Source organism: Aedes aegypti, chromosome 1 (genome assembly GCF_002204515.2).
Source record: "Aedes aegypti strain LVP_AGWG chromosome 1, AaegL5.0 Primary Assembly, whole genome shotgun sequence".
Taxonomy (NCBI): Eukaryota; Metazoa; Arthropoda; class Insecta; order Diptera; family Culicidae; genus Aedes; species Aedes aegypti.
Window position 1 is genome coordinate 262,852,100 of NC_035107.1, and position 26,294 is coordinate 262,878,393.

Here is a 26,294-nt window from a genome sequence, read left to right on the forward strand (position 1 = left end):
TCCATGAGTCGATATTGAAGGGACCATCGACTCATGGAAATATCGAGTCATGGAACAGCAATCCTTTGGAAAGCTGCTTCTAGGGACCTTCATAGTAGCCATGAAATTTTGTTTTTAGTATGGTTCCATGAGTTGATATCGAGTCATGGAACATCGACTCATGGAGGTATCACTGTACATCACTGCAATACCAATTGATATTCTTTAACTCGAAATTGTAACATGATTCTGCAACAATCATCAACGACATGTACAAATTTCAATTACGGCCTGCTTCGCCTTAAGTCTCTTGACTCTCCATACAACGGAGCGGTGAAAGTATCATCTCTATCATCATCATCATCATCATCATCTTCATATCATCATCATCATCATCATCATCATCATCATCATCATCATCATCATCATCATCATCATCATCATCATCATCATCATCATCATCTCATCATCATCATCATCATCATCATCATCATCATCATCATCATCACATCATCATCATCATCATCATCATCATCATCATCATCATCATCATCATCATCATCATCATCATCATCATCATCATCATCATCATCATCATCATCATCATCATCATCATCATCATCATCATCATCATCATCATCATCATCATCATCATCATCATCATCATCATCATCATCATCATCATCATCATCATCATCATCATCATCATCATCATCATCATCATCATCATCATCATCTCATCATCATCATCATCATCATCATCATCATCATCATCATCATCATCATCATCATCATCATCATCATCATCATCATCATCATCATCATCATCATCATCATCATCATCATCATCATCATCATCATCATCATCATCATCATCATCATCATCATCATCATCATCATCATCATCATCATCATCATCATCATCATCATCATCATCATCATCATCATCATCATCATCATCATCATCATCATCATCATCATCATCATCATCATCATCATCATCATCATCATCATCATCATCATCATCATCATCATCATCATCATCATCATCATCATCATCATCATCATCATCATCATCATCATCATCATCATCATCATCATCATCATCATCATCATCATCATCATCATCATCATCATCATCATCATCATCATCATCATCATCATCATCATCATCATCATCATCATCATCATCATCATCATCATCATCATCATCATCATCATCATCATCATCATCATCATCATCATCATCATCATCATCATCATCATCATCATCATCATCATCATCATCATCATCATCATCATCATCATCATCATCATCATCATCATCATCATCATCATCATCATCATCATCATCATCATCATCATCATCATCATCATCATCATCATCAATCATCATCATCATCATCATCATCATCATCATCATCATCATCATCATCATCATCATCATCATCATCATCATCATCATCATCATCATCATCATCATCATCATCATCATCATCATCATCATCATCATCATCATCATCATCATCATCATCATCATCATCATCATCATCATCATCATCATCATCATCATCATCATCATCATCATCATCATCATCATCATCATCATCATCATCATCATCATCATCATCATCATCATCATCATCATCATCATCATCATCATCATCATCATCATCATCATCATCATCATCATCATCATCATCATCATCATCATCATCATCATCATCATCATCATCATCATCATCATCATCATCATCATCATCATCATCATCATCATCATCATCATCATCATCATCATCATCATCATCATCATCATCATCATCATCATCATCATCATCATCATCATCATCATCATCATCATCGATCATCATCATCATCATCATCATCATCATCATCATCATCATCATCATCATCATCATCATCATCATCATCATCATCATCATTCATCATCATTCATCATCATCATTCATCATCATCATCATCATCATCTCATCATCATCATCATCATCATCATCATCTCATCATCATCATCATCATCATCATCATCATCATCATCATCATCATCATCATCATCATCATCATCATCATCATCATTCATCATCATCATCATCATCATCATCATCATCATCATCATCATCATCATCATCATCATCATCATCATTCATCGTTTTCTTTAAAATTCTATTTTATGTACCAGCCTACTCCACTGCCCTTCCGTCAGGGAGCCTACTGGGGACATTTTCTTTAATATGGGAATTGTTAATATTTATCCGCCAGCCTACTCCTCTGCCCTTCCGTCAGGGAGCCTACTGGGGACACTTTCCTTTAGTATAATAATTGGTTCTATTTATCCGCCAGCCTACTCCACTGCCCTTCCGTCAGGGAGCCTACTGGGGACACTTTATTTCGGGTAAAATCATTGAAAAAATGAACAATTTTTCTCGCATCTTGGCCTACTCTACTACCTGTTCGTCAGGAAGACCTACCAAGGATGCATTTTTCCATCGCTTTCTGCACTTAATTTCGGTTCAGTATAAACACCTGTTTTGCATTGTTGTCAAAACAACTTTTCAAAACATTGCTGCAAGAATACAAACCTACTTCAGAATTGAATAAATCTCATGGAAGCGCTTCGGTTCCAACTGCGCCATTGTAGTATCCGGAACCACCATCTCACTTAACTTTTGGCCGATTCCGCCATCAGCCGAACTTATGTGTTGGGTGCAAAACAACACATCCGTTCGCCACAAAATCCTTCACTAAACTGACTTCTTTTTCACGCGACAAACTGTCAATCCACTTTCGCGCTTGTTCTCCCTCGAGCTGTCATTTGTGCACGCTCAAAATATTAATGCGATATAATGACTATATCTGGACAAACACGCTAAGACAATTCTTACACGCTCAAATAAATGTAAGAAGTAATAATGAGTATTGTTCATTATATCGATTATTCAATTCATCGACTCTAGCTACCACAAGAATGTCTTAATGGAATCCCTTTAGGAACTCCACATTAAGTCGCTGGAGAAATTGCAGTAAATGGTCCTTAAAGAACTCTTGATGGAATCTCTGAAGGAACTTTTTATAAATTCCCTAAACGAAATCCTGATAGAATTCATTGATGAGCTCCCGTAATAATCTCTGAGGATATTTCAGATAGCTAGACTCCTGGAGGATTATGGATTACCTGGAGGAACTCATTATGAAATTCCCTAAAAGAAATCCTGATGCAATTCCTGGAGGAACTCCCGATAAAATCTCTGGAGGCATTACAAGGTGACCATTGAGGGAACTCCTGATAGAATCCCTCAAGCAACTTCTGATGGAATCTAGAAGAGTTCCAGTTGGAATGGCAAGAAATTCCTGATGGAATCCCTGAAGAAATTCCATATGAAATCTTTGAACGAACTCCTGATGGAATCCCTAAAAGGACGTCAGATGAAATTCCCAGAAGAACTTCTGATGGAATCCTTAGGGCAACTTCCGAAAGAATCCCCAGAAGACTTTTGATGGAACCCCTAAAGGAACTCCTCATAAAATCCATGGTGGAATTCATGATATAATCTTTAGAAGTTCACTTGATGGCAATACGCTGGACGAACTAGTGATTAAATCCTTAGAATAACTCCTGATCCCTAGAGGAGCTACTAATAGAATCCTTGATAGACATTTTTATTCAATTTAGAAGGACATTAAGAGATGCCACTTGGAACGTGGGATGAAAAAATACGGCTACAAACAAATTGTGGCTAGAAATGGTTGGTTTAATGTTATTTGTTTGGATGTTAACAAAAAAAATAGATAAAATGACACCGACAGCGAAATACTTCTAAAAAAATTCAGTAACAAATATGTTCGAGCCTTTACCGCTGATCTGAGTTCATATTGACACAGTCAAAGGGTTAAAGAATTTGCCTTGCATTCACCTATCGAGCACAGCTTGGAAACGTTTTCTGCGGTTGCCTTTTCCCATCGCCTCCAGAAGCAATAGGGACCCATCAACTTCAACCCACTACTGACAGAGGGCTTCCAGCTAGTAGCAGACGTCATTTGGAGGAACCGCCTGCCTGCCTGCCCGACTTGGAAGAGTGAGAGTTGTATAATAAATTTTATTTACCTTTATTACTGCAGCCGTCGTTTTTAAGGTTAACTTTTCACTTGAGATTAGATATGCAGCGAGAGCGAGCGAGTGAATGTGTACACATATGAGCAGAGCTCACCTAGGCTCGTTAGATGATCTTTTAGGCTCGCAACGCAAAAAAACGAACAAATCACAGAGGAAGAAGCGTGTGATAAAATTAGAAAACCCGCTCCATTCGACCCGTAAAACGCTTTGTTTTTATGGTGGCCGTGCCGCAAAAAATATGCTGCAAGTTATGCTAAAAAATTTGTCAGAGACATATGGGAACCGCATGCGGAGAAAACGCCTGCCTTCCGTCTTTTGAGAGTTCGTCGAACGTTGTGGATGCCAAATGCGCACGCATCCCGTTTTGATTTATCACTGCAAATCTATGCACTTTTGCCAACACTTTTTTTCCTTATTATTAGGGTGCGGCTTACTTTTCGAAAAGTTCTCAAAACCAAAAGTTCTTAAGTACGCTAAACAAAGTCAAGACAAACCTTTTCAAATATTTTTCATGGAACTATTATCTACTTTATTTTATCTACTATCGTATCTGTCCCACTCACTTCTTGAGCCTCTGAAATTGTTTAAAGTTAGTTGAAAAATGATACAGTTAGGTAAACTTTACCTTAGTTTTTATATTATATTTCGATCATCTTCAAAACTTTTTTTTTTAACATTTTTGGTTCAAACTTCGCAGTTTATGCAATGTTCTCTGAAAAGCAAGTCACACACTAATTTCCCTTTTTTAAATTTTCCTATTTCCCACTATGTTTACGAGGATCCTTCATCCCATTACACAGTGACAACAACTTTATTGACGCTGCCACAGGCGGCGTTTATCATCCGGTCTGAACAAAAAGCAACAGTACAACACAACCGCCAAAGCGCCTCATTCACCCTTCGCACGTTGTTGACCCTTTCCGGTTGATGATTTGTGGTCCATCAACGTCATCATCATCACTGCCACAAGCAGCAGCCTTCCTAAGGCCCTCGTGCAAAGAACCGTAAAAATCTTGCAAACGATGGGAAAAGTACCTTAGGTGAGATGGATTGGCGGCTGCAGAAGCGTCAATGCATCATCATTAGCTGTGAGCGTATTCCGCCTCGAATGCCGCCTTGCAATGTGGTCATGGGAACCATCATTTTGTATCTAGGGGGATTGGGGAAGAACGCGAAGGAAATGTGTTCGTTTGTTTTCACTCTCGATTTATTTCGAAACAGAGCTTTGAAGTTGATTCTACCCCATTACCCCGAATGCCATTTCCCAGAATGCCACCACCCCGAATTCCATTACCCCCAATGTACCATTACCCCGAATTCCATCACCCCGAATGCTTTTTCCCCGAATTTACAATTATCTTCACATGATGATATTGATGACATTTCCCCATGATATTGGAATTCGGGGTAATGTCATTCGGGGTGATGGATCATTCTGGGTTTTGGAATTCGGGGTAATGGCGTTCGGGTTAATGGCATTCGGGGTAATGGGATTCGGGGTAATGGGGTAGAATCTTTGAAGTTGGGTAAATTAAGACCGTCAAAATGGTTCAAAAGCGAATCCGTCAAAATTTAGGAAATTTCAGAAGAAACAATAAAACATTTTTCTTTTAATTTCTTTTTAGTATCATTCCAAACATTACATTAATTTCTTATATCTAGGTGTTCTGTATTATTAGACTACACTATCATCCTTATTTGGTAAAACGAATTTAAGATTTTATTAACATTTTGTTAACAACATATTACATTTCATTTGCCTTAGCAGTTCAGATTTTTTGCAGGTGAGATGATTTCATCTGCTTATAAGAAAAAAGAAAAAAACGCTTTGAATTCAATTAACCTAACTTAACATAAATCTTCTTCTTTCTGGCGTTACGTCCTAACTGGGACAAAGCCTGCTTCTCAGCTTAGTGTTCTTATGAGCACTTCCACAGTTATTAACTGAGAGCTTTCTTTGCCGATTAACAATTTTTGCATGTGTATATCGTGTGGCAGGTACGAAGATACTCTATGCCCTGGGAATCGGGAAATCCATTACGAAAAGATCCACGACCAGCGGGATTTGAACCCACAACCCTCAGCATGGTCATCCTGAATAGCTGCGCGTTTACCGCTACGGCTATCTGGGCCCCAACTTAACATAAATATATAACGTTTTAAACGTGGCAAAAGAAGATTGTAACGATTTTTGCCTGAAATTATTAATTATTTTATTTGACATTTGTTCCAATGTTTCAACATTGGATATTCTATGTAACTCATTGGTATTATACCAGGGAGGAAGCTTCAGAATCATTTTCAAAACAATTTAACATTTTTTTTTTTTTTTTTTGGGGACGGACCTGGTGTAGTGGTTAGAACACTCGCCTCTCACGCCGAGGACCTGGGATCGAATCCCATCCCCGACATAGTCACTTATGACGTAAAAAGTTATAGTGACGACTTCCTTCGGAAGGGAAGTAAAGCCGTTGGTCCCGAGATGAACTAGCCCAGGGCTAAAAATCTCGTTAATAAAGTCAAACCAACCAACCAACATTTATTTTTACAAATTCATCATGTATATTATTTCTTTTCAGATCTACACTCTTTTTTTTTTTTTTTTGAACAGAGTCAGAACGCCAAAAATTAACCCCTCCCCCTTAGCCATCATTCACGTTTCGTACCTATGATTAAGAAGACCAGTTCACCCCAAGAAATAACTTCAAGTATTCCTTCCGATATATCTTCAGAAATTTCTCCAGAGATTCTTCCTGTGATTTCTCCAGGAATTACTTCGAAGATTTCTCAAGGAATTTTACAAAAAAATCTTCCGAGACAATCTACAGTTATCTCTTCAGTAGGGTGTGGCTTATTTTTCGAAAGTTTTCAAAACCAAAAATTCGTGCGCTCTTCTGAATTCAACTCATCTATAAGGGGAAACCACAAATTTTGAGCCAAAAATATTGAGATTTGGAGGTGGCGTAAGCGAATTGAATATACATTTTCAAGTAAAGAAAAATTACCTTCAGTGATGCCTTAATAACTTCGTTATTTTTTAATAACTTTGAAGCTCTCTTTAACAATAAATTTAAAAAAAAGTTTGTGAAATATCGGATTAGTCTAAAATCAGTCTTAGTTAAGAGTCGTTTTCTCTAAATTTTACCTCCTTCAACTAAAAAATCGTATTTTTTGAGCATAAATTCATGAATACTTAACTGATTTCAATTCTTCATACATGCGTTTGAAGAAAATTTAGTAGTGTCTAAACTGTGGTACAATAAATCAATTAAAAAAATGTTATTTTTTAAACCGTTTATTTAGAAGGCCCAAACTCCCGGAGGCTTAACGAGGCCGATTATTGCTTTTTATCTTAATTGAAACAACAGGCAGATCGGTATCACAACCAGTATGTGATCCATTACCGCTCGGGTACACCGCTTGCAGGTTTTGATCTGGTTCGGGTGCTCCACGTAACAGACCTCATTGGCGATCGTTAGGAATGATGGAATAGGATGTTTTATTCTCATTTGTAGTACTCGAACCCCATTCGGTAATCCGGGAAAATAGTGACTCCAACGTTCGCTTTGCATTGAAAGCACTTCCCCAAACTGCGTCATGAAATTACCAAACACATTTTCGGGTATTATGCAGCTGGATACTCTCGGCATCAGAAAGACTCAATTTTATTTCGTGTTCCAGAAAATGCTGCACTTCAGCAACATCTGGTCGCGATGGAAGAACATAAAAATCTACCACCAAAGTGTTTTTTCGAATAACACTCATATTTGCAGATATTGCACGGGAGAATTTCAGAACAGGTCCGATTTCTACGAGTATTAGCTATCAACTCACTAAAAAAATAAAAAAGTTTTGAAACTGCTCAAATATATGAATTTTCTATGAAAAATACTATAATTTTATTTTTTGTCAGTTAAACGTTTATATCTAAGTTGAAACTGGGTTTTCTCATGTTTCAAACATTCAAAAATATCAAAGAAGCAATTTGTCATAAATTTTATAAAAAACATATTCTCAAGATCTTTAAAAAATATATGTGTATAATACTTGTTGTTAAACAAGATGCTTCATAAACTGCAGTTAAACAGTCCATTTTTGGGTAGTTTTTGTTGAATAAGTAAATAAAAACTATTTTTAATTGATTTTATTTTGTTTACGGTTTATTAACAACAAAATCATCGTCGAAAGTATGCAAAAAGATCTGGAATCGGATGAGTTTTAATGCAGTTATGGTCAAACAAAAATGATTTTTTAAGTAAAAAGAGCAAAAATTTAGAGAAAACGACTTTTAACTAATGAGAAAGATTTCGAAAGGAGATCATTCAAAGGGGTTTTACCCTCTTGCAAAATAGTTGGGTAAAATAAATAATCTTTAGCTAAAACTAGTTTTGATTTTAGACAAATTTGATAATCTACAAATTTCTCAATAATTTATTTTAAAGAGAATAACGGCTTCAATTAATTAGAAAATAACATAATTATGAAGTCTTCGCAGAAGGTCATATTTCGTAACTTAAATATTCACCTTCAAGTCGCTTGAGCCACCTCTAAATCTTAATGTTTGTAGCTCAAAATTTGAGGCTTCTCATTTTGTGTGATTTGAATTCAGAAGAGTACACGGATTTTTGGTTATGAGTACATTCGAAAAATAAGCCGCACAGTACTCTATTCGCCGTCGTACCAGTCGTTTCGATGATTCAGGGCCGCTGGACCTAGTGCTGCTGTTGCGGTGCTACATATGGCGGATCTGATGTGCCTCCAGCCATCTTCAAGAGTGACGGTGCCAAGCTGCTCTTGCGTTGGTAGGGCCACTTTCAACTGCTGCGCGCATTCTTGGGCTACTTCTGAGTCCCGTTCGGCTTGTACGCGAGTTGGTCACCGCCAAAAGTTTTGAGTGCATGCATACAGCAACTAGTTGGTGGTCCAAAACTATATTCGTTTGTAGTTCGTCATAGATTATCCTGTCGCAACCTGCGAAACCAAATGACTTGCAGTTCCATGTTCCAAGTTTCCAATCGTAATCCTTATTTCGTCGCGTGGGTCTTTGCCGATTGTTCCGGGTCGTATTATTTCCTATGTTATTCGCAATGAGGTTTTTTTTTACGGGTGGCTTATTGGGCCTACGCCAACACTCCTGTCTCGCCGAAGCGCCATCGTGCCAGCTCTGTTTAACGTCCCAACTAACACTAAGACGATCACGCTGATGGGACTATCACCTTGGATTTAGCTGTGCGTGATTCAGCATTTCTTGCTCAGCCGCTGGATACCAGAACAAACGCTGTTTGAGCAGCACCTCCTGGTAAACAGACGCTCGAGACGTACCACCTTAATCTAATCGATGTCAGAAGGACAGCAGTGCCCAGGATGCACTACCAGCTAAGTACCGTCAAACGGGGTGACTTGCAACACATTGTAATTTACAACTAAATCATATGTATAAAATCCCAGAGTTGTCTGTCTGTCAGTAACGCTTTGAAATTTTTCATCGAAAAGATTCATTGAGCACAACAAAAGCAATTTAAGAGCACTACAACGGCCAATTTTAATATTAGAACATTACAATTGCAAATTGTGGAGCACTACAATAGCTTTGTGACAGAATACTCTGGATTCTCTGGAACATTGTTCATTCCAATTCGTAGAATATTCTCGAGCCCTTCATCATTGTCGTCAGTTTAGGGAATCAACTTCAAGCAAATTGTAATTCGGTCGAACTTGAATCGGGTTGGAATTGAAAATGTGAAACGGGTTCCTCCATTTCCAACTCAGGTTAAAAACGAGATCGACATATGTAAAAGCAAGATAAACATGAATGAGATAAAGGTGCGCCAAATATTCGAATTTTATTAATTTAATTTATTTAATTTGCAGTGAAAGCTCTATGAGTCGATCTTCAATGACTCGATATCAATTGATGGAACAAACAAAATTATATGCTTTCTATGATGATCCCTTAAAAAAGCTTTCCACAACATTCCTGTTCCATGACTCGATATATCCCTGTGTCGATGGTCTTTTCACCACAACTGAGATTTTGAAAAATGACAATGACATCAGCGATTCGGGAGAATATGCTAGAATTTTTGGTTAGATTCTACTCTCTAATTCATAGAATCTTCTGGAACTATTGAAATATTTCACAACACATGGAACAGTACAACAGCATACATAGCTATAATTATTTCTGATCAGAACACTACAACAGCATTGAGGCCACGTGCTCGATGGAGTATGGCCAGTGCATAAAGTTAGGCGATTTTGTGGTCATCAGTATTAAGCGATTTGATAGATTATACGTAGCTTTTCGCTTTAAAATTTTATTAAAACGTGGCTAGCCACGTCGGGTTAGCTAGTTTCACTATAAAACACAAATTTCAAAAGAAAATTCGTTTCAAATCGGTGCTTCAATACGTTTGACTGACAATTCTAGTAAGAGTCACTATTAAAGCTGTTATCATAAATATTTTTATACATTAAACATAATTCTTTAAAATGTCTTGAAAATGATACTCGATGGAGGTTCAAAATCGTGACCTAAAAACAGGAGATAGATTTAATTTACAAAGTTATACTCTACCTGGTGTTTCTATAACTAATTAGTGATAATATAACGAATTTTATTTTACGAAACTGTTGCAACAAGTTTTTAATAAAAATCATCTTTATAAAAATGTATCTTTGCGGGGTGACTTGCAACACTTTATTTCCAAGCAATTTAGAGTTTTATAAAAGTGGAAAACTTTTGTGTTAGGTCTACTTTATAATCAAAAGAGTAATAATTCATCAATCAGTAACAAACACACATTACAAATATTGTTCAGTTAAGATATTGGACCTTGATGATTGAAAACATCTTTTTCCCATACAAAAATAGATCAATTATTTTCTTGCAAAAAGGTATTCAAAATGCTCTTGTACTGTTTCGAATGCTTTAAATACATGAATAACAATACTTAACAAGTGTGACTAATAAAAAATATCAACATTTTGTTGGCAAAAACTAAATTAGCATTGAGTGTTGCAAGTCACCCCGCATAAGTACATTTAAAAAAAAAACTTTTTTGTTGACTTTTGATATGACAAAATAATTCGATTCAATTTTCTGTCATCCCGTTCTGTACGTGGTCCGGGCATTAAAAGTTCCAAAAGGAATTTAGATTTTTAGATGATGTTTAGATCATGGTTTTGGTTGATTGAAGTTGAAAAGTGTTGCATATCACCCCGTTTGACGGTACACAACCTTTAGCTGGCGGTCTTTGTCATCGTTTGACCCGTGGAAGCGTGAGGTAGGAACTTGTGAGGACCAGAGCTGTGTTAAACGCTCCTTCCTGGCTGTTGATTCACCGTTTTGCAGCCCAACCCATAACCCATATCATGTATAATACACACGCGCACAGAGTGAGAGCGATTTATTTAGTGTTGAATCTGATTCCCCGTCATTCCCACATCGCCTCCACAACAACTGTATTGGAGAAGTGTATAGATGGAGGAAGGCCACCATGGGGATTTGAATTCGAAACATGTAATCTTTTGAGTTATTGAGTCACCAAGTGGCTCGGTAGTTTAGTTGGTAAAGCGTATGTCTAGCATACAAGAGTCCTGGGTTCACATCCCAAGCGAGCACGTAATATTTTGTTTTCATAATTTCACCCATAATTTATCCATCTCTACCACGCGTCATGAGATAATTAATTTGAGAATATAGTTGTTTATGATTCATCTAGAAGAATCAATTGCCAATTTTAACAAACCTTTTGGGAAACTCTGAGAATCCCACAAATTAAGTTTGAAACCCCAGGGATGCCCTTTGACGCCAGGAAAACCCATTTGAAAGCCTCTTAAACCACTAGAAACTGATTCTGTGAGATCGCTTTTGAAACATTAAGTAACCGTTACTGAAACTCTAAATCTGTTGTTATTTTTTTAAATAAAGTCATATACGTACAAATATTTACAAAATCGTCAGTATACAAACGACGAATCTGCGGATCTAGGGCAACAAAATTTAATTTTTTATATGGGTTAGAATTCTAGAATTCATAAATTCACGAATAAAATAGAGCATTGCCCAAAACGTATTTAGAACGATTTTATATAACAAAATGATATAAAGACTCAAGTGGAGAAAAATGCCTAAGTTAGCTTGAACATTCGTTTTGTGAAAAAGCAGAGTGCATTAAAATTTACAGAAAACCGCAATTTTGTTCTATGAAAACCATAACAAGGTAAATATGCCCAAAACATGGTCTGCAACCCGAAAACATGTTTTACAACATTTGTTATGATCAAAACTTGTCAAATATTGAGAATGCGTAATTTTGCCAAGGATTTTTTTGAATATGAACCGCTGTGGGGTGGAATTCTTATAGGATTTGAGGCAGAATTTGGGAGAATCCAGAATTCAAAGAAAGAAATTCTGCTAGATTTTTAGGAAAGCTTTTTGACAAGATTCAGTAGAAAACATTTTTGAAGGAGTTGGTATTATGTATAAATTGTAAAATTCTGTACCAATTCTGTTGAAAAGTTTCTTTTTGATTCCTCAAATGAGTCGATATGAGGAATAAAGTAAATGAAAATACTTTGATGAATCTTTTGTAAATTGTACGGAATAATATTTAAACAAAATCCGAAGGGAAACAACGATACAATTATTAATTATATACTTTGAAAAAATTTCTCGGAAAATTGTTGAGTATTTTCGCAGAAGATCTTGAAAGAATAGCTGATCTGATATCACTAGAAATTTTATAGGAATTTTTTTTCGGGTTATTTTTGGAGAAATGTAAGGGATAAACACGAAAATGATTATTAGAAGAATTTTAACATTTGAGGGACCACTTCTGTGAAAAACATTCAAATAGATCAGTGTTAAGAAGAACATTTCCCCAACTGAATCGTGAGTAATTACTTATAAAAGTTCTTGCAAAATATTGAGAGCATGTCGATTTTCTTGGAGATTATTTTTTGCAGGAAATCCTGGTTTATTTTAACTGAAAGTTTTTATTGCATTCTTTAGCTCTCAGAGCAATCTTTCAAAAGCACATGACTCCGTAGTGAAAAATGGAATTTACAAAAATCGCTGATGTGCAGCGATGTGAGACAAAATTACCAATAAATAAAATCTTTAAAAATCTATGCAAACTTAAAAAAGTTCAAACTAAAAAAAAGAGATCAAACTCATAACCTTCTGTTCATTATGCAAAATCTGTAGTCATCTGATAACCGACCATGCCAAAAGTCATTTGTTTCAGATATTTTTTCCCACTGGTATTCTACATTTCAGGTACCAGTTGGAAAAAATATCTTATGTAGAAGAATGTCGAACAATCATTTGAAACAAATTTTCTATCTTTCATAGCTCCACTACATTGCCCTCCCAGCATAATCATAAACTCCGGTACTGCGGGTGGCCTTCAGGTCCGGTTGACCCCCGTTCCGTCCAGCCACAAATCGAAAGTCCATTATGCTATAAGTACATTGTGGTCGGTTTATTGGCCTCGGGGAGTCAGCCCATCGGAGAACTTTGCACGGAAAAGCTATATTTCAGCCATTTGTGTGCATTTCGCGCAGTTATGTACTGCGGGAAAGGATGGAGTTTATTCATCGTCGTCGTCGTCGTCGAACCAATCAATCAACGGTCCGACAGCAAAGGCAGGAAGGGTATTCTTTTGTTGATGATTGAGAGCATGTACTTCTGGAACCTTGGCGGACGGCTAATTTCCCTTCGTCGTCAAAGTTGATCGATGCATGCAGGGACAATTTCACGATTGGCCGCTAGTGAAAGTGCACGTAATGGTGTTTTCCATATTTATGTAGATTTTTTGCGATAGATTGATTCACAAAACTAATATCGTATTATAACATTTCTCATCATTGGGAAATTTAAAAGGGACATTATTAGAATTAAAGTAATTGTGAGTAACCAGCTGACTACAAAGTTGACAAGAGACGCTTAAGACCAAATCAAATGCAGAAGAATTTCTAGATGAAGAAAAACAAGTAAGGCTATCAGGGTATTGCATTGATAAATGTCCTGAAGAGCACTAATCAAATAAAATCGTGTTGCAGGAGGCGTTGAATATTATCTTCAGACTGATTCTTACAGCAGATATACAACAAATATATTGTCTTTAATCAGAATTTCGGTGACAAACAATGGGAAGAAATTTGCTTCCATTACGAGTGATAATCGCCTCCATACTGGTTATATTATTGTATTGACAAGCAGCAGCGTAGACTTATTTGTTAGGAATGTTCATTGGAATGAGTATTCAAAATTAAGGTACGAATTTCTTCGTAACACTGCCATAGGAATTGCTTGGAGAATTGTTTCACGAGCGATGTTTTGCATGAAAGCCATAAATGACATTAAAAAAATGGACTTACTGTAAGTCTCAGTTTGAAGTAGATGTTTGAATCTGGTTTGGATGGGAAAACAGAAATCTAATTAAAGAGTTAAAAACTGATAAGGGTCCATCAGAGAACTGTAATCTTTTATCAAATTCATTGGCAAATTCCATTCCAATATTGACAACTTCAACCATAGTTGCGATTTTGAACATTGCATTGGTTCAGAAGTCAACTAAGAACCGTTCAAAGCCTCGTCTCCAATCTCTCAAATCCCATCTATTGAAATCGAAAGTAACTGCCAACAGCCACCCATGGCTCATTGAGTCCGTTCACTTCTTGGGGGCATTTCATCGCCCGACCGCGTAACAAATTTCCACTCCTTTTGGGATCAACCGAATCCACATTTATATCCCGATAGCGATGGCACATATGCAGTAGGAAATGATCCGGATCCGTACACATTCGCGCTTTGCCATCATTTGAGCACCTTTCTTCTGCATATTTCTGCACTCTCACACAAGACTTTTATGTTGTGGCGCTTTTCGCATTTGTCCTCTATTATGCGCTTCAACGCCACATCATCAGCCTTCTGTACTGTTGCAACTCTCTGCCCTGGTGGAATTGCAATTGCAATACATTTTTCTGCACCTAGATGCCGTTTTTATTGTTTATTGGGACCTTTGCAGCCGCGGAACCATGCGAGTGAGTGGATGCTTATAAGAAGGGTTTTCAATAGCGCCAACGACAAGTGTTTTCTGAATCGGATCAAATGAAATGCCTCCAGAAGTGGAGTAATGGAGTTTTATCTGCCGGGTGCAAGAGCAACCAGTGAATGGGAAGATTAGAAAAGAAACGTATGATGTGTAAGGTGGCAATGAATTTCTCGGTTTTATGATTTCTGCCGGCAATGGGTAATAGTGAGTAAGTTAGATTTGTTGCCTGGTGAAGAAAGTGAGTAATTTGAAATATTTTTCAATTGCTGTTCGAGAGATATAAACTAATAATGTGAAAAAAATAAAATTCTCTATATTTAGGGTAGTCTATCATGTCTCATTGGTAAAAAAGGTTTGAGTTACCTTTGACCTTTAAATTCTGTTCAGAAAGATGCTTACATTCGTCAGGAGTGTAGGTTATGTATCTCAAACAAGCTGTATGTGTGCAATAAAGGACATCATGTTATAAATCAAACAGTTCGGATTAATGTTTTCTTTTGCCATATAACGATATGGACTATTGCATATAAAATAATCACAATAGAGTTCAAACGTGCATTTCGACCAACACAAGATATAGAAGGTATAGTCGTAGCGACGAAGGGCTTTCCTCAGCCAAGTGGTTAGAGTCCGCGGCTTTAAAGCAAAGCTATGATGAAGGTGTCTGAGTTCGATTCCCGGTCGGTCCAGGATCTTTTCGTAATGGAAATTTCCTTGAATTCCCTGGGCATAGAGTATCATCGTACCTGTCGCACGATATACGAATGTGAAAATGGCAAATTTGGCAAAGAAAGCTCTCAGTCAATAACTGTGGAAATAATTATCTCCTTCCGTTTGGAAGTTTTTGTGGTTTTTCTCACAAAAACATGGTTATTAAATTAATTAACCCATTATGCGTGGTAAAGATGGACAAATTATGGGTGAAATTATGAAAAAAATCCACGTGCTCGGCTGGGATTTGAACCCAGGACTCTTGTATGCTAGACGAACGCTTTACCAACTAAGCTACCGAGCCACTTGGTGACCCAATAACTGAGTTGGTTACAAGTTTAGAATTCAAATCCCTACAGACCACGCGGACCCCTTTCATAACCCATATCCATCCCATATCGCGTAATGAGTTAATTAATTTAATTCAATTGTTTTCAAACTGTTAATACAACAAAAAAAACAAACTGCAAAAAAATAAAACATGGTAAGTGTAGAACTAGCCCTCGTGCGTTAAAATACACTCTAATAAAGATTTAAAAAAAAAAAAAAAAAAAAAAAAAAATAAAACATGGTATTTTAACCATTTTATTTAAAATGCCAGTTTTTTTCAATTTTTTGCCACCTTAACTACATATGTATATCTCTTAAGTTGAAACTGGGTTCTCTCATTTGTTAAACATTTGAAAAGGACTTTGCAACAATTTTTAACCTTCCAGTCGTCGCGTGGTTTACCACCGTCAGAACCACCACGCTGCTGTTGTGATCAAAAGGCGAGGTTTTTTCACCAGTGTTGAACAAAATACAAAAGCGCGACGACTGAAGTGTTAAACAATTCAAAAATAGACATATATTTGCACTTTTTTAAAATTATATGCACTATTCAAACACGTTTTGAATTCAAAACTACATTATTCTGTTAATCATCGAATATCTGGGGCCCTCTATAACTTGAGCTTGAGGAGTGCCAGAAACTGGTTTGGGAACATTTTGTTATGAGCTATATCCTGAACCAAGCCGATAATCCAAAATTAATATTTGTGCACATACATTCTTGAAAAGTATCAAAACATATTTCGATAATGCGAACAAAGGTCCCTTAAATATCTTCTTAAACACAACACAGTATCTATAGTCTATTTTTCCTTTTCTGCATTACAATTAACCTTGATGAAATTGTTTGAGGTTCTAGAGAATACTACGTGAACACTCCATATGTTCATAGATTTCCATCTTCAGAAATTTTTTCAGAGATTTGATTAGAACTTTATTCAGGAATAGGTGGGACAAATTCTCCTGGGATCCCTTCAGCAATTGTTATAAAAATTACTCTACCAGTTTTCACATGAATTGGTCTTGAAAAACCTTATATGATTTCTCAGAATAAGCTTAGTGGAGTTCCTTCAAAACTTGTTCCAAAATATCGTTTGGCAGTCCAATAAAGGATTTACATCGAAAACTTTCACAGAAATTCTTACAGGATTTCCTTGAATGATTCCTGCAGAAATTCTTGTACCGATTTGTCGAAATATTTCACTGAGTTATCTAGAAAATATTCTTATACAAATTCCTCCAGAAAAATAACAAAGGTAACTCAGCATCAAAGAAAGTCGTGTAAATTTCTCTAATTCCTCGAAAAGTTCTTATGACATTTTTTTTATAAACGATACCATTTGCTTTCAGCATCAATCTTTCAAAAAAATCCCCATAGATTATCTCAGGAATCGCTTAATAAATTCTCTCAGTGATTATTCCAAAAAATTATTAGAAAATTCTTTCAGAAATTTTATAATAAACTCATCAAAATATTTCCCATAAATTTCTGAAACTCTGAGTTTTTTTTTTTCAAAGATTGCTGAAATTACTTTTAAATTAAATTCTACATTTAGTGTTTAAAACCACAAAATGCAACATCATTTTTTCCTGTAGTTCCTCCAAAAGTTCCACTCTAGATTTTCCAAGGTTTTTCTCTAAAAAAATTGAGTTTGGAAAATTCTCTATATTATTAGTTTTTGTGGAAACCCATTCAATAGTTTCTCAAGAATCCAGAAGAGATCTGAAGATTTTTGAAAGACTTCTCTCGTTTAAGAGTTTATCATCATTTTTTCTTTCTGGAACACATCTATTACTTTGAAAAACTTGTTTCAACACAACATTTGCACGTGGCGAAGCACCATCAGCCGGATTTGAAAAAAAAAACAAAAAAGGCGGACGAGGTAAACGTGACACAAAATTCAAAACGCAGCCGCCCGCGCTCATTGCTTGCTGCGATCTCTTCATTGACATTTAGATGACTTATCAAAAAACACGGTTAAAAGAAGCAAGGTATTATACTCCGGAAAATGACACTTGGCAGTGACGTCATTCCTATCGAAAGAAAGAGAAACTCGAAAGAGTGCAAAAGAAAGCAAGGCTTGCTCTCTTATACTATCCTGTAAGCCTCATGCTTGGCGATAGGAATGACGATACATGTTTTGATTGAAAACCGTTGTTTACACGTGAGAATAGCCTACCTTGTTGAGTATACCGTGTCAAAAAATAGATTTCAACAATAAATGAACACGTCCATTATTTTCAATCACAAATCTTCATGTTGATTGAAAGTTTATTAGTATATTTTGATCAATTGGCACACACCCCTATTTTAAAGGGCCCCGAACTTGACTCCGCACCGGGCCCCAAAAACTCTAGCTACGCCACTGGATTCATGTGCGGATTTTGCTATTTAAGTGAGGATCCTGGATTTCCAGTATGAATCCAGAGATTCATTGTTTGGATTCTGGATTCTAGGATTCCAATGTGGACCTAGGCTTGTATTCAAAGTTCTGGTATTTCAGTGCGGATCCTTGGATTCCAGTGTGGATTCTGGGTTCCAGTGTTAATTTTTGGATTCCATTGGGGATCCTGAGATTTCAGTGTTGATCCTGAGAATCGAGTATGAATTCTGAAAACCTAGAATGAATTCTGGGATTTCAGTGTGAATGCTGGAAATCCAGTGTGGATCCTGGGATTGTAATGTGGATCCAGGTGTTTCAGAGTTTCAATGTAGATCCTGCAATTCTAGTGTAGATTGTCTTACTGCATTGTGAATCCTAGGAATTTAATGTGGATTCCAGTGTGGTTTTTGAATGATTGTTGGATGTTGGTTGACACCTGTATGCTAGAGTAGCTAGAGTTGTTGTATCCTTGTGGTGCAGCCAACGATGGATACGAAGAAGTTTAATTCGCCTGCGACGTTGAGTACGTTTCGATATCCTCCGGAGCCAGCATTCGTCCCGGTGGGATGACTATTGGGATCAGTCTTGGTCAGTTACTCCGGTGCTGACGTAGTACTGTTGATGGAATTCACATTTACGCCGGAACTAACATAAGAAGGAACAACGGTAGAAGTGTTACGCTGAGAGTAGCTTTTTGACAGACTATCGTTCTGAGTGGCCGTCAGATCATCACTTTGTCCATGTAGAATCTGCGTGCTTTGTAAATTACTAGTGAGACTGGGCTTTTGCTGCAGATTGTTTACGATCCTAGGTTTACTCTGGTAGTCGTTAACCTCCGACTGTGTCAGTTGAACTGCTGATGGAATCTGCACTGCCGATGAGTTGATCTGTGGCATCTCAAAAAATTGCCGCAAATGCTGCGCGGCACTTGGCGCTGGGTACAGGTCTGGATATTGAACTACCCAAGTAACATTGGTAGCTGAATAACAGCTTATTCAGCTTAAATGCTGTTTATACAGCATCTTTTCAGCTTGTTATTCAGCTACCAATGTTACCTGTGTGTCGCAGCGGCTACTGCTGTAGTCATCATCTATACGACGGTGGTACTGTATTACTGTATCAGATAAGTCTCTTTCTGATGCGGAGGGTTATGAATCTATTGCTCTAAGCCTGGAAAGGCAGACAGTTCCATAGGATTCGTTACCGACGTTACTTTTGGCTGTGACATTGGCTTAGATTGCGTTGACGAAGACGTAGGCTGCTGCTGATGTTGTTAAGCAGGTGGCGTTGTAGCAGCTACCTGCGTACTTGGCGTGAAAACTTTGGTATCTGAAAGCGAACCAGTGTACTACTCATCGTTGTCCCAGTCTCCCCAAGTGTCACCAAATGCTGACGACTCCTCGGGTTTGTTGGGATCATTAGCACTAGGTGTCACCACTGAGTCCGATACGTAAATCTCCTTGTGATCCTTTATACGCGGTGCTCGATTTGATTACCGCATTCCTGGACCACGTAGGCCAACTCGAGGGCCTCCACCACGTCTGCCACGAGATCCTCCTTCGTAACTGCCACGGCCAGGACCACCATCATGACCATCGCGATTCCGTGGAAGACTCCACGACCTCCTAGACCGCTACCTGGGCGCTGATTACCTGGACGATTGCTACGGTGATCCTTGGAATCTGTACTCAGGCCATTGCCTCCTTTGAATACTGACCCTGCATTGCCACCATTATCCCAATCGCCATCACCAGTAGCAGAGTCATTCTGTTCCTTGTTCTGCGATTTGATCTTCTTCTCTTTGGAAGTGGTGGCGAATGCTCCGACCGGAAGGGTGTCGAGAAGAAAGATCACAGCGCGGTTCAAGTCAATGACACACTCTTGAAGAGCGCAGCAAATCTCCTCTTCCGAACGTTTCGTTGTCTCCATCAGCTTCTGGATCTTCGGATCGCCCATTCCGTTTATGTTGTCTGTGGTTTGAGCAATGCGAATCTGGTCGGCAGTCGGCTGCCTCGTCTTGATTGTGTGTGCTGGTCTGCTGATGCTATTTGTCCTTGGAGTCCACCACCATTAGAACCGCGGTTATCTGTGACCTTCTTCTGTTTTTCGCCGCCGCCAGTGTGTTCTTCGGCTGCTGAAAACTGTGGCTGCGGTTGTTCGTCCATGTCTGCATTCTCTTTGCTCTCCTTGCTGGCTTTGGCCTTTTAGATGTGGTTTTTGGGATTCAAGGATTCCAATGTGAACCCTGGTATTCTTGTTTGGATTTGTAACATGCGTAGTGGAATTCCAATGTGAAGCCTGAGAGTTCAGTGAGGATCTTGAGATTCCAGTAGGGACCTTGAAATTCCTTTGAGGATCTTGTGCTTTTAATGTGGATCCTGGGATTGGAACATGAGTTCTTGGTTTCCAAGGTAAACCCTGGGATTCTGTGGATTCTGTGGGAATACTGTGATTTTTACTTCAACAAATATTTGTATGTTCCTGAGAATTTTGGACTGTAGATTTTCATTTAAATGACGGTTTTTGCAATCTTCTATCATATTGAGATACTTAAAAAAGAATCAAGAATACTATGAATGTAAACTAATTAGGGTGTTAATGGGTTAAGCTCGTAATCTTTTTACTCTCTATACTCTCCATATTCTCCTTACCCTTCTTACATTCCTTACTCTCTTCACTCTCCTTATACTCTTCACTCTTTTAAATCTTCTTTGTCCCATTACGTTCCTAGCTCACCCCACTTTTCACATTATGCTATTCTCTTTACAATCCTTGTTTTCCTTGTGTATACTACTACCGTTTTGATTCATATTTCTTACAGATTCTTATTCCGGAAACTCTATTTTGAATGGAATATTTCACACGAAATGTTTAAATTTTTGCCACTTGAAAGTCCTCACTTTCGAGGCTCGTTTTAATTATCATTAACCATAGATATGTAGGAGGCAAATTTATGATGCCCAACTACCTTTGACGTTTCTTCAGTGGTTTAAAGATTTCAATTGATGATTTGACTATTCTATTTATGATTTTCATGCGCTGTCCGAAGTTAGAATCAAAGTATCCAAAATATGAGACAACAGTAAAAAGGCGTCCGGAATAAGAATCATGAAAAATCCACACATTTATTTAAAATTATTCATATAGCGGAACCAAAATCTACACCCACCATTCGAAAGTTAAGTATTTGAAGGCTCGATAAGGCGGAGGAGTCATACAAAATGGTTTATTTTATACGATTTATTCTTCTTACTTAACTTACTATCCTTATTCTTTTTACTCTACATACTTTCATTAGTCTCCTTATTTTCCTTACATTCCTTAGTCTTGTCATTCTTCCAATTTATCTAATTCTTTTGACTCTTTTTACTCTTCTTATGTTTCTTAATCTTGTTACTTTATAACGTACATCATTCCTCTCATTATTTTAAATTCAAAGTCTACAACAGCTTTTTCCCAATTAAAGAATTTAGATCGTTGATCGGTTTGCCTTTCGTTGTATATTTTGAAGAAACTTATGTTAAAAACAGAACTTTACCGGAACAAATGAATATGACAAGTGTATTATCATTATATTAGCATATTTTTCTAAACTTGTTTTATTTTTATTCTTCTTTTGATCCACTACCGCGACCAATTATTGAAGCTATTGTGACATCTCCCGTATAATTAGCAAAGTTATTAGCTGAGAGCTTTCTTTAAGAATTAACCATTTTTTATACTTTTAAGTCAGGTATGAAGATACTCTTTGCCCTGGGAATTCATGAACATATAATATTCGAAAAAGTCCTCGACTAATGGAATTTGAACCCACGACTCATAGCTTGGTCTTGCAGCACAGCTGCATGTTTGCTTACTAAAACCAAGCGGTAAAGCTGCGCCCTTCATAGTGGCAGTTCCATTTGATGAACTTTCAATGCTAACCAGCGTAGTAATTCACGTAACCGCTTAAAATCTCATTAAATTCCCAAGTCCATTAGGCAGTCCGTTAGGCTCCCAATCCTGACGACCTCCGCCAAGCCTTGATATCTGACCCATCCGGGCGAAAGCTATAAATTTTAAGGCCATAAATGAGTTATGCCCTGAAAGGTTCAACCATTTCCCTCTGCATCTCTCGCGATCGAACCTTTACCCTTGTGGGCGTCCGAACCTTTTCGCTATCAGCGCCATCGGTAAGCCTCTATCAGCGCCCCATCACTGTCCGGCGAGATCTTTCATAAAAGTACTGGAGCACATCGACACGGTGGAAACACCTACGCCTCAAGACACTTCGCTTGGGTCATAACACCGCTGACATTGGCACTTTGTAGTCAGCTACGTCGCTCAATGAAATGTTTTTATGCTTTCAGCCCCAGACGGTGCAAGAGTGGTGGTCATATAAAGTGAAATTAATCGAATTCAACTTAAAAATCGACCCGCACCGCCAACCGGTGCATATATCGTTGCTACGAAAGTCGTAAGAAATATTGGAGGAAAGCTACAAAAAAAAAGTTGCGTTACAAACGGTGGGTCGCTTTCTCTCAGGGGGGCTCAAAATGCCATACGGTACGCAAAATGGTGATAAGTAAGTAGGATTTGTAAGGAGAAGTAGGGGATGACGTTTTACAGCTAGCAGTGATTAAAAGATTAAATTTTATTGAAGCAATACATAAGGATCTTTAGATGCATAGTGGCTGTTCAAGCCTATGAAGGAAGAAAATCTAATTTGGTTGAAAAAATTATCTACCGAGGCGCGTAAATGTGTGTCATGTAGTCTCAAAAATCCGAAAAATATTACAATCAACATTGACTGCAATGAAAGATTACAATGAAACCATTCCTACGGTGCATAAATTTTCACTTTTTCCTAAATAGTTAAAACGAAACGATCACCTCCAATTACCGCCTATTTTGGTATCGTATTTTTCCGACCGTGTCTTAAACTGGAACGAAGCGACAACAACGAACCTACGACAACGAATGACGACGTAATACTTACGAGCAAAAGTCACCGCGAAATTCGGGCCAGTCAAAACAACAACGTTGAACATTTAGTTCCGACTTTGTTTCCATGTTTTGATCGCTTCCTCTCGGCTTCACTTCCATCTAGCGTTCCAGTTCGTTGGTCATGATTCATGAAATGAATAGTGGACCGATGTAATTACCGACGAAGGCAGTATGATTCATTAGGACGGTTATAATCGATTTCACCCCTTTAATCATAGCTACGATATTTGGATGTTAGCCATATGCCATTTTTTCTCATAAATATTCGTAGAGCAATCATAAGAGAAATTTCTACACATTTTCTTATGTAATCTCCAGCATGATTTATGGTATGTGCCTCGAAGAATCTCTGCAGGAAGTCTGGAAAAATCAAACAAACTTAAGAAACTAATACTGTTAGCATTCGTTCTGTTGAAGGAATAACTAGAGGCATTCGTATAGAATTCCCCATGCGATTTTTATCTAGTACTTCTCAACCTTTACAAATCAATATACTTTTATTTCTAACCAATTTTTTCTAACTCTCCTTAATCTTCTTACTCTCCTTACTCTTGCTATTCTTTCTAACGTTACTCTCATGATTTTCCTTATTCTTATCATTCTCATTACTATTCTTACTTTCTTCACTCTACTTACTTTTCCAACTTCTCGGTCAGTAGTGTTGGATCCGTTGAATCTGTTGCATGCTCCTTGTGGGCGAGCGACGGAATCCGGATCCATTGTGTCCGGTTCGCGTTGCGCGGAAGAAAAAACGAAATGCGCCGGTGAAAAACAAAAAAAAAACGCGTCAGTAGAGTTTGATATGTTGAACCTGTTGTATTCTCCTGTCGAGCGAGCAACGAAATCAGTATCGTGTCAGGTTTGGATAGTGCGGTCATTCGTGTATATGCTCACGTATTCATTTCGAATTTTATATTTATCGTTTTCCAAAACGAATCCTTTTCCATATCCAAACTCCCAGTGTTTTCTTGTGGAAGTGCAGAGGACTCCTCGGCTTCTGTAAAGCAAGTAACACGTCAACATTTCCCTCCCATTCCCAAATTGACCTGCATTCGGACGCAGCCGGCGCCGTTATTGTTTGTTATAATAATAAGAGCACCAGTATTTACACATTGAGTATCATCTGATCCCGAGTAGCGTCTGTTGGTTCCCTGTGTAAGTACAGCTGTTCTTGCAATAACGGAGTAGCAACTGCGGGCGGTTAATCATGCTCATGCTCATGCTCATGCTCTACTTACTTTTCCAACTTCTCTTAACCTACTTACTCTTCTTGCTATTCTTACTCTACTTACTCTTTTCACTCTCATTACTCTTTTTTTCTTTTACTCTTCTTACTATCGTTACTCTTTATGAACTCCTTACTCTTCTCACTTCTCATTCATCATAAATTCCTAAACTTTATTATTATCATTGCTATCCTTGCTATTCTTGCTCACTTACCTTAGTTTCCTAACTATTTTTACTATCAGTACTCATTCTGCTCTTCTTATTCTTTTAAAATTTCTTACCCTCAAAGCTATCTCCAATCTTTTTCATTATCCTTTCTCTACTTGTTGTTTTGCTTCTCATTTCTCTTTTTACTATCCTCATGCTTCTTACTGTCCTATATATCGTTACTCTCTTTACTTTCCTAATTCTTATTATGTTATTTACTCTATTTACTCCCCTAACTATTCTTACTCTCCTTATTCTCCTCACTCTCCTTACTGTCCTAATACTCATTGCTTTCCTTAGTCTCCTTACTCTCAAAAATCTCCCAAGTCTCTTTAATCTCTTCATTTTGCATACTCTTCTTAATCTCCTATATTTACTCTCTTTACTTACCTTACTCTCGTTAGTTTCCTTACTCTCCCTACTCTCGTTACTCTCCTTCTTCTCTTTACTTTACTTACTCCCTTTGCTTTCCTTCTCTCTTCACTCTCCTAACAGTCCTTGTTCTCCTTACTCTTCTTACTCTTATAAATCTCCTCAGTCTCCTCAATCTCTTAATTTTACTCTCCGTACCTCCCTACTCTCCTTACTCTCGTTACTTTTCTTACTCTTCGTACTCTTCTTACTTTCCTTACTCTCTTTACTCTACTTACTCTACTTACTCTCCTTTAGCCCAAGGCTAGTTAATCCCGTCGGCACCAACGGCTTTACTTCCCTTTTAAAGGAAGTCGCCACTAAAATTTTTGCGCCAGAAGTGATTACCTCTGGAATAAGATTCGATCCCAGGTCCTTGGTGTGTGATGCGTGTGTTCTAACCACTACAACAGGCACGTTCCCATTAGAGAATTTTCTCCAAAAAAATACGAAATTTTCAGAATAACTCTTGAAGATAGTCCAGGGATTATTTTGCAAGAAATCTAGAGATATCGTGAAAAATTTCTAAACTAATTCTGTTGAGTTCGTTCTGTTCAAGGAATAACTAGAGGGATTCTTGAATTCCCTCCGCAATCTTCATTAAGTATTTCTCAACCTTCATTAATTAATCTTCCTCTATTTCTACTCTAATTCTTCTATCTCTTACTACTCTTCTTATTTTCCTCACTCTCCTTATTTTGCTAGTTCTCTTAATCAACTCACTCTCCTTGTCATTCTTACTCTACTTGCTCCTTTCACTCTTCTCACTCTTTTCCTCCTTTCACTCTTCTTACTACTTACTTCTTACTCTTTCTCTTATTCTTTTTATGTTTTTTACCTTCTTTACTCTCCTGACTCTTCTTACTC

The 26,294-nt window shown here is 37.6% G+C and overlaps 1 pseudogene; it reads right to left on the bottom strand.

Moving 5' to 3' along the window:
* Positions 1 to 19,686: 19,686 nt before the first annotated feature.
* Positions 19,687 to 20,552, bottom strand: LOC110674332 (annotated as a pseudogene).
* Between the last annotated feature and the right edge of the window lie 5,742 nt (positions 20,553 to 26,294).